The sequence below is a fragment of the Cynocephalus volans genome, chromosome 3 (assembly GCF_027409185.1).
Source record: "Cynocephalus volans isolate mCynVol1 chromosome 3, mCynVol1.pri, whole genome shotgun sequence".
Lineage (NCBI taxonomy): Eukaryota > Metazoa > Chordata > Mammalia > Dermoptera > Cynocephalidae > Cynocephalus > Cynocephalus volans.
Window position 1 is genome coordinate 62,743,561 of NC_084462.1, and position 7,549 is coordinate 62,751,109.

The following is a 7,549-nucleotide window of genomic DNA, read 5'->3' on the forward strand; positions in this document are numbered from 1 at the left end:
TTCCCCCCTGCCACTGTCATCTAAACTTCCATTTCTGCTCAGCCTGGGTCCATGGGAGCCTGGTTTTCCTGCTGGTTCTATGGTCTGATCACATTCAGCAGGATGAGCACAAATAAATGTGTCCATCCCTCCAACACAAATTAGTGAGCACCCATGATTGTGGCAGTGGACACCTTGAGGGTACAGGGATGAGTGACACTGGTCTACTTATAGGGAGTTACAGCCCAGCTAGAAAGCAAGCCATAGATATCAATAACAATGGAAACAGTACCATTTTTTAAGAGTCTCATGGTCTACCAACTGAGCTGGCCAGGCACTAGTACCATTTTTTAAATCAAGCTTTTATTGTGTACCAAGCTCTGTGCTACAGCATTTTATGCACATTCTCTCATTTAATCCTCATACAACCTTATCGAACCACCATTATTATTATTATTATTTTATAGACAAGGACACTAAGACACACAGATGTTAACTTGCCTAAGGTGGGTCACATGGGCAGCAAATGACAGAGCCAGGCTTGCGCCCAAGCAACGCCACTTGTCAGAGCCACCATCTGTGCGTGGGACTGAGAGGAGGCCACTCTCACCTGGGGTGTCAGGAGGGACTTCCTGGTGAAGGTGACTTTTCAGTGGGGCCTTGAAGGAAGAACTGGATTGGAGGCATTGTGTTTTGGGTCATCAGAATTCTAGGAACAAGGGTAGAAATGTGTAAGGCATGTCAAGTGACCAAGGAGTATGTAAGCCAGGAGAGGAGGTTGTGGATGTGGACTGACTAGAGGGAAAGCAGTTTCATGGGTTTCAGGCCCTGACTGCTGGGCTAAGGGCTTGGAGCTTGCAACAGGCAGAATTACGCCCCCCAAAGACATCCATCTCCTAATACCTGAAACCTGTGAATATGTTAGCTTACACGTCAAAAGGACTTTGTAGGTGTAGTTAAGGGTTTTGAGATGGGGAGAGTATTTTCGATTGTCCAGTGTTTCCCAATGTAATCACAAGCGTCCTTATAAGAGAGAGGCAGGAGACACAGAGAGAGAGGAGGCAATGTAATGCAGAGTTGAGAGAGAGGAGAGAGAGAAAGAGAGAGAGAGAGAGGTTTAAAGATGCTACACTGCTGGTTTTGATGATGGAAGAGGGGGCCATGAGCCAAGGTATGCAGGTGGCTTCTAGAAGCTGGAAAAGGCAGAAATGGATTATCCCCTAGAACATCCAAGAGGAATGCAGCCCTGTGAACACCTTCATTTTAGCCCCGTGAGAACCACTTTGGATTTCTGACCTCCAGAATTGTGTGATGATGTGTGTTGTTTTTAGCCACTAATTGTATGATCATTTGTTACAGCAGTCACAGGAAACTAATACAGGGCTCTCACCTAAGGACCACATGGCACTTGAGCTTCAAGCAACATTGTTTGACTGGAATTTTAGAAAGCTGGATTCAATTCCAGATATTTACCAAGCACCTTCTACATACCAGGCACTGTGCTAGACCATGGGGAGACAGTAACAAAGAAAGGTGCAGCTCCTGCCCTGGGTGGGGCTAGGTGTCATTGGAGGTCACTCCAGCTGCCACAAGCTGCAAAATGAGTAGATTAATTATCACTAATTGTCAGCCTGAACAGAACCAGTTCCCAACTGGTAGCTGCAGGGCTTTTGTTTAATTGAAAAGGGATTTATCTGAAGGGCTGGGAGGTGAACACTTCTCGATCAATGTGGCAGAGCCAGCCCAGCAGCCACTTGGCTGGTTCAAATGTGTGCTGTGGCCTTTCTCAACAGGACAGCCTGAGGGTCTCATGGGCAATGAGGGAGGGGGGCAACTAGGATTTCCCAAAGCACCAAAGACTAGTCTCCATTGGTGGGGGGAGTGTGCTGGGAGAAGGCAAGGGGGGCATTGAAGTGCCACCCCCAACCCACCCAGCAATTCCACTCCTAGGGGTATATCCAAAAGAAGCAAACATACATGCACCAAAAGACATAAACCAGATGTTTCATGCCAGCATTAAAATAGCCCCAAACTGGAAACAACTCCAACATCCATCAACAATAGGATAGATGACTAAAGTGTGGTATATTCCTACAATGAAACACTAAACAGCAATGGGAATGAATGAACTACTGTTAAACCCAGGAACACTGATAATTCTCACCAACTTGATATTGAGCAAAATAAGCCAGACAAAAGGGTACCTATTATATGTCTCCATTTATGTAATGTTTACAAAGAGGCAAAAGGAATCTAGATGTTAGAAGGCAGGATAGGGGCTCCCCTGGGGTAGGTGAGTGCATAATGATTGGGAGAGGACACAGGGAGCTTCTGGAATGGGGCAATGTTCTCTTTCTGATTCTGTGCAGGGGTTAAATAGGAATGTTCACTTTGTGATAATTTATTGTGCTGTACACTTACAATTTGTGTATTTTCTATGTGTAAATTACAATAATAAGTTTATTTTCAAAATTATTAATGAACGCACTATAGTTTGGGGGTATTTTGGTGGCTATGTGATGTAGGGGACATTGGCTCGAAGTTAGAAGGCCTTAATCTGCCTGTACTGAGATGTTATGTGACCCTGGGTAAGCTGTGGTCTCTCTTGGCTCCCAGTTTCCTCCATCCATAAATTGGGAGGGTGTGTATGTAGATTATATGATTTTTTGAAGAAATTCAGCAGAATGCTGGAACTGTAGCTAGCCTGACTGTATTGAAAAAGAAAGAGCCAAAGAATTTGTTGGAACTGGAGATGTTCTCCTGTTTCCTTATTAAAGTGGTCATGTGATGATTTGGCTCCATTACTAATGCCCACTTATTTGAACTTGGCCACAGAGACAGGTGTGTGGTGGACTGGAAAGAACATGGTGGGCTTTGGGATCTTTCAGTCCGGGTTAGAGTTCTGGCAGCGTTCCCATCCTAGTTGTATGTGAACTTGGGCAAGTTACTTCTCTCTGAGTCTCAGGGGAGGCCACTACTGCTGCTGGAGGCTGCTCCTGCCAGTGTCCCTGGGACCCTCTGAGAGACTGCTGCCACCGCTGCTGCTGCTGAAGACTGAGCTCGTGTCATCCGCCAACAGCTCCCAGGATTTTTCCCAATTACCTAGCATAGACCTGAGTGTGAGGGATCTGGGAACCCAGCTTGGCTATGTGAAGGGTCTGTTCCCCAGTGAGCTCCAAAGTCTCTCACGGTGCCAGGACACAGGAGGCGCTCTACAAACATGCTGAAAGGATGAAGGGATGTCTTCCCTCTAAACTCTGGGAACTCATGAGATGGACCTCAGAATTTTGTCTGTAAAGTCCAAATATGTGGCATGAAAACCCTCCCTCACTTTCTCTCTTCTCCCCAAACGGAGGCACCCCTAACCTCTGGTGGCAGCAGCCCTGGGCAAAGGCTGAGTTCAAGGAGGAAGTGGCCTCTCAGAGACCGGACCCTAACTCACAGAAGCTTCGCCAGAGGTTTGAGTTTTAGCTGTTTAAGCAAGGTGGCAATGGTTAACTATCTCAATGTGAGTTCTTAGGAAATCCTAAGGGTTAGAACTCTGGCAAAATTGGCTCATGCCAGGCTCACTCAGAGTGGTTAGATTTTGATGCAGGTGTTCAGGCATGGCTAGTCTGTGAGCTCCTCAAGGGCACGCACAACCTTAATGCAGTGCTGTATTGTTGGTGCCCAGCACAGAGCCAGACACACAGCAGGGTATGCTAACCACAGAGTGATGAAATCGATAGATTCCAGTTTGTGAGCACTTTCCACACATGGTGAGCCCTACACACACTGTCTTCATTCATCTTTATAACAATCCCATGAAATTGATTTTCTTATCCCCATCTTACAGAGGAGGGAACAGAGGTTCGAAAAGGTAACCCGCCTGGAGTTGCACAGCCAGCGACAGGTAGGGCCTCTCTACGCACAAGTCCCTCACGATATTGAAACAATGGCCTGGAATGACAACTGCTATTTTGGGGCCAATAAATTAATATCCACTCATTGGAGAGGCCTGTGTCCTGCCCTCAAAGTACTAGCCCCACCATTCCTGGTCTCTCTGCCTCCAGGGCACTATCCCCTCTGCGACTTTCGCTGCTTTGGCCTGTCATGCTTTCAGTTCCTCTACTCTCCAGATTCAACTTATGCCTCTCTGATGGATGTTGTTCCTCCTTCCACTTCCTAAAGGCAAGTGCTCACCCAGGCTTCTCTTTGGCCCTTTCTTCCTCCTTCTATACTCTCTCTCTGGGCCACCCTCTCAGATCTGCATGTGCAGCTCATACCTCTCCCAACTGGTCCAGATCCACCCATCCCTGATGACTGTGGCTGGTTATTCCTTCCGGAATGCAGCTCCAGCTCTGAGACATTCAATGGCCCCCCAGGTCAATCAGAGGAGGAGCAAACTCCTCCCCAAGGCATTTTCCAGTATTCCTGTCTGCCCTTCCCTCCCAACTCAGAGCCTTCCTCCACCAGCGTGCTCTCTGCCTTTACTCGCCGTTCCTTCAACATGGCTGCCCTCCTCCCACCTCTGCTCAAGTTCCTGGTCTATGGCACATGCCCTTCCTCCATGAAGTCTTTCCTGACCCTGCTCCCCAGTCAGGTGTGGTTTCTCCCCTTTCAGGAGACTCCACAGAGAACCCGTCCCAGGATTCTTTGGGCAAAAGTTACTTCTGTGCTCACTTTGACTCTCCTTCCATCCTGGGTCAGAAAGAGGGGACAATGCCCATTCTATGCCTTAAGAGTCTTCCCATCTGTATGATGACGTGATGGAATTGGATCAGCATTTCCTAAATTTCAGTCATTCATGTACCACTATTTTTGCTTTATTCCCATTCCACCAGTGCTATCATATACTTATTTATCTACTCTTTTAAAAATCTAAAAAAGGAAATGTTACATTGCTCACTGTGACTGGAAAACCAATATCACTTGCAATAAAGCTTGCAATAAAGAAAATGTAACCATGAAAATAAACACATAACCGATAAAGTAAGAAATGTCTGTGTAAAGCCTCAAATCGTGCCACGTATAAATTGCGGAAACAATCTACTAGATCATCAAAGGTTTCGTCAAAGATAAAGTTGGACACTGGTTAAAATGGTCAGGACAGGTTTTAATCATTAATAACTATTGCAATAGTGAAAAGAGTCTAGAGTGAACTGAACTCAACTTTGATTTGAACAAAAATAACTGGGCATTTCAGAGGGAGGATGAGGGAGGAGGGAGGGATAAACGGGGACCCAGTAGAGCCAGAGAAGTGAAAAATTACAAAGGCCTAGTCAGAGCAAATGAGATTAGGCCAACTGTGTGTGCCAGCTGGCAATTACTGAAGTTAGGATTCTTTCCTCCCACAGAGAGTAGGAGACAGAGGCCCTAAACTCAGGTGTTAGCTGGAACAAACAGTAAATTTTTTTGGCAGGCTTGAGTTTTCTCAGGCAGGCACTTTTAAGAGGGGCTAATGTCATCTTCGGGATGCTAGTGTTCGTTCAATCTTTATAGGCCTAGGTTGAGGCCTAGTCAAGAAGAGGGCTCAGAAGAGCCTGGCTAGAGTTTGGTCAACAAGAGAATCTTTATCAGATCCTTTAGCTTAGACAAAAGTTAAAAACAAAACAAAACAACAACAACTAAAAAACAGCATCAATATGTGTTGAGATTATGTACCAGTTGCTTCACAAGGTTAGGAGGTAGGTACTATTAGTATTGCCCCATTAAAACGTTGAGGAAAAGGAGGCTCAGAAAGGTTGAGATGCCTGTGGCCAGTAGCAGCAGAGCTGGGATTTGAACTTGTGTCTCACTGATTCCAGAATTCACTGTCATCCAGAGTCCATAGCCCATTCTATGTCTCTAGGTTCTTTAAGCCATCCTTCTCCCACACATACTCATTCTACCAATGTCACTCATCCACAGTATTGAATCTGGACAAGTATGTGGTGCTGGGCACCGGTTAGCACTGGCTGCACACTGGAACCACCTGGAGAGCTTTAAAATACTAATGCCTGGGCCCCACCCCCAGAAGCTCTGAAGTGACTGGTCTGGGGTGCAGCCTGGTCACAGAGCTTTTTGGGAGCTTTCAGATGATCCCTATGAGCAGCCAGGTTTGAGTCCTACTGCACTAAGAGCCTTCACAGTTATCACTCCATTTGCTCCTTACTAGAGCCCTGTGAGGAGGGCAGGCAGGTGGCAAAGACAATGTCCTGCTGATGAAGAAACAAGCTCAGAGAGGCTAAGGTTCATATAGTTAATAAGATCTGGGTATGGAGTCCAAAATTCCTGGCATCCAGCTCTGACCCAAAGTTTACTGCTCTACACCGGCATAACCCTGAGGAAAAAGTCAGGTCCCCAAAAAGAGAAATGAGCAGCTTAATTTCTCTTGGACATTGTCATTTCTCACCCTCACTGAACACGTGGAGGAGGGGGTAGTGGCTGTTTCAGCCATAGAACCCAAAAGGAAGGCCAAGGGATCCCAGGAAGGTGAGCACTGGCGCCCCCTCCCTGACAAAGTGTTCCATGGGCCGAAGCCAAGGCCGGTTTGAGGAGAAGGGCCTGCTTTCCAGGCCCACGATTCTACAGCAGGTCGTGGTCATGGATTCCTGGTCACCCGCCAGGAGCTGGGAGCAGCCTAAGGAAGTCGGAGACCTATTACCGTATTTTTCCAGGCAGCGTCCTGGGCGACCTTGCCCTGCCAGGCTCCAGCCACGAGACCCTGTGATGTGCACAACAGTGAGCCCATCAGCCTAGTTCAGCCTTGGTGGTTCGCTCACCGATAACTCGCCCCCCCTCAGCACCCCGGGGAAAAGAGGGGCACTGCTGACCCTCGGGAGACTTGGGGGGACATCGTTGTTCACATCTGGCAGGCGTCACTGCTCACCCTTGGGCGACTACTGGGTTCCCAATAGTGGTCAATAGAGAAGCCACTGCCCACACCTGGGACCAGCGTAAAAACCAGTGTACATACCTGGAAGGTCTCAGATTCACCCTAGCCTTGAAGATGCCGCGGGCAGCACCAGCGGCTGCAGGCCCCACAGCAGCAGAGGGCCCCGACCCTCCCTAACCCCCTCAAAAATGCAACAATCTCAGGCAGGCCTCAGGGCGCATCCCTGCTGTGACCCAACAGAGGGCGGCCACACCCTCGGGAAGAGGCCAGGTGGGGTCCGCGAGACGCAGCTCTACCAGTCCAACCCCCCGGCGCAGGGTTCCCGCCGACGCTGCCCTCCAGGCACCGATCCTCGAGCCAGCCTGCTCCCCGGCCCCACGGAAGGGCAAGGGGACGGCCTCGGGGCGGCGGGACGGTCGTTGGAGGGTGCCCCCCATTCCAAAGCCGCCTTCCGAGGCCCAACATGGGCCGGGGAGGCAGTCAGAACTGGAGTTCGGGCGAGTCGGATGGGCCGCCGGAGAAGCAGGCGCCCGAGGACACCGGGTGAGCGCGCCGGTGTCGCGGTCTGGGCCGCGAAACTGCCACCGCGAGCGCGCCAGCCGGGCGGACCGGCGAGCCGCGGGAACCTCCGCGAAGGTTCTGGGCTTTTGTGGCGTCACTGTCTCCTTGCGGAACCTTCCGCCGGCGCCGAATAAAACCCGCCGCGGAGGAGCC

General features: G+C 49.2%; 1 protein-coding gene across 8 annotated transcripts in view; it reads right to left on the reverse strand.

Annotated features, from left to right (window-relative positions):
* Positions 1-7,549, reverse strand: part of ACSBG1 (acyl-CoA synthetase bubblegum family member 1) — a 74,319-nt gene that overhangs the window by 65,438 nt on the left and 1,332 nt on the right. For 2 of the 8 annotated variants that reach the window (XM_063091019.1, XM_063091018.1), the window contains exon 1: positions 6,917-7,504. The exons of 4 other annotated variants lie outside the window; for them this stretch is intronic. The gene's annotated coding sequence lies outside the window, so the exon portion shown is untranslated. Of the gene's footprint in view, positions 1-6,916; positions 7,505-7,549 lie in introns of those variants that run through there. 2 more of the 8 variants (XM_063091024.1, XM_063091023.1) reach the window with 1 other exon arrangement.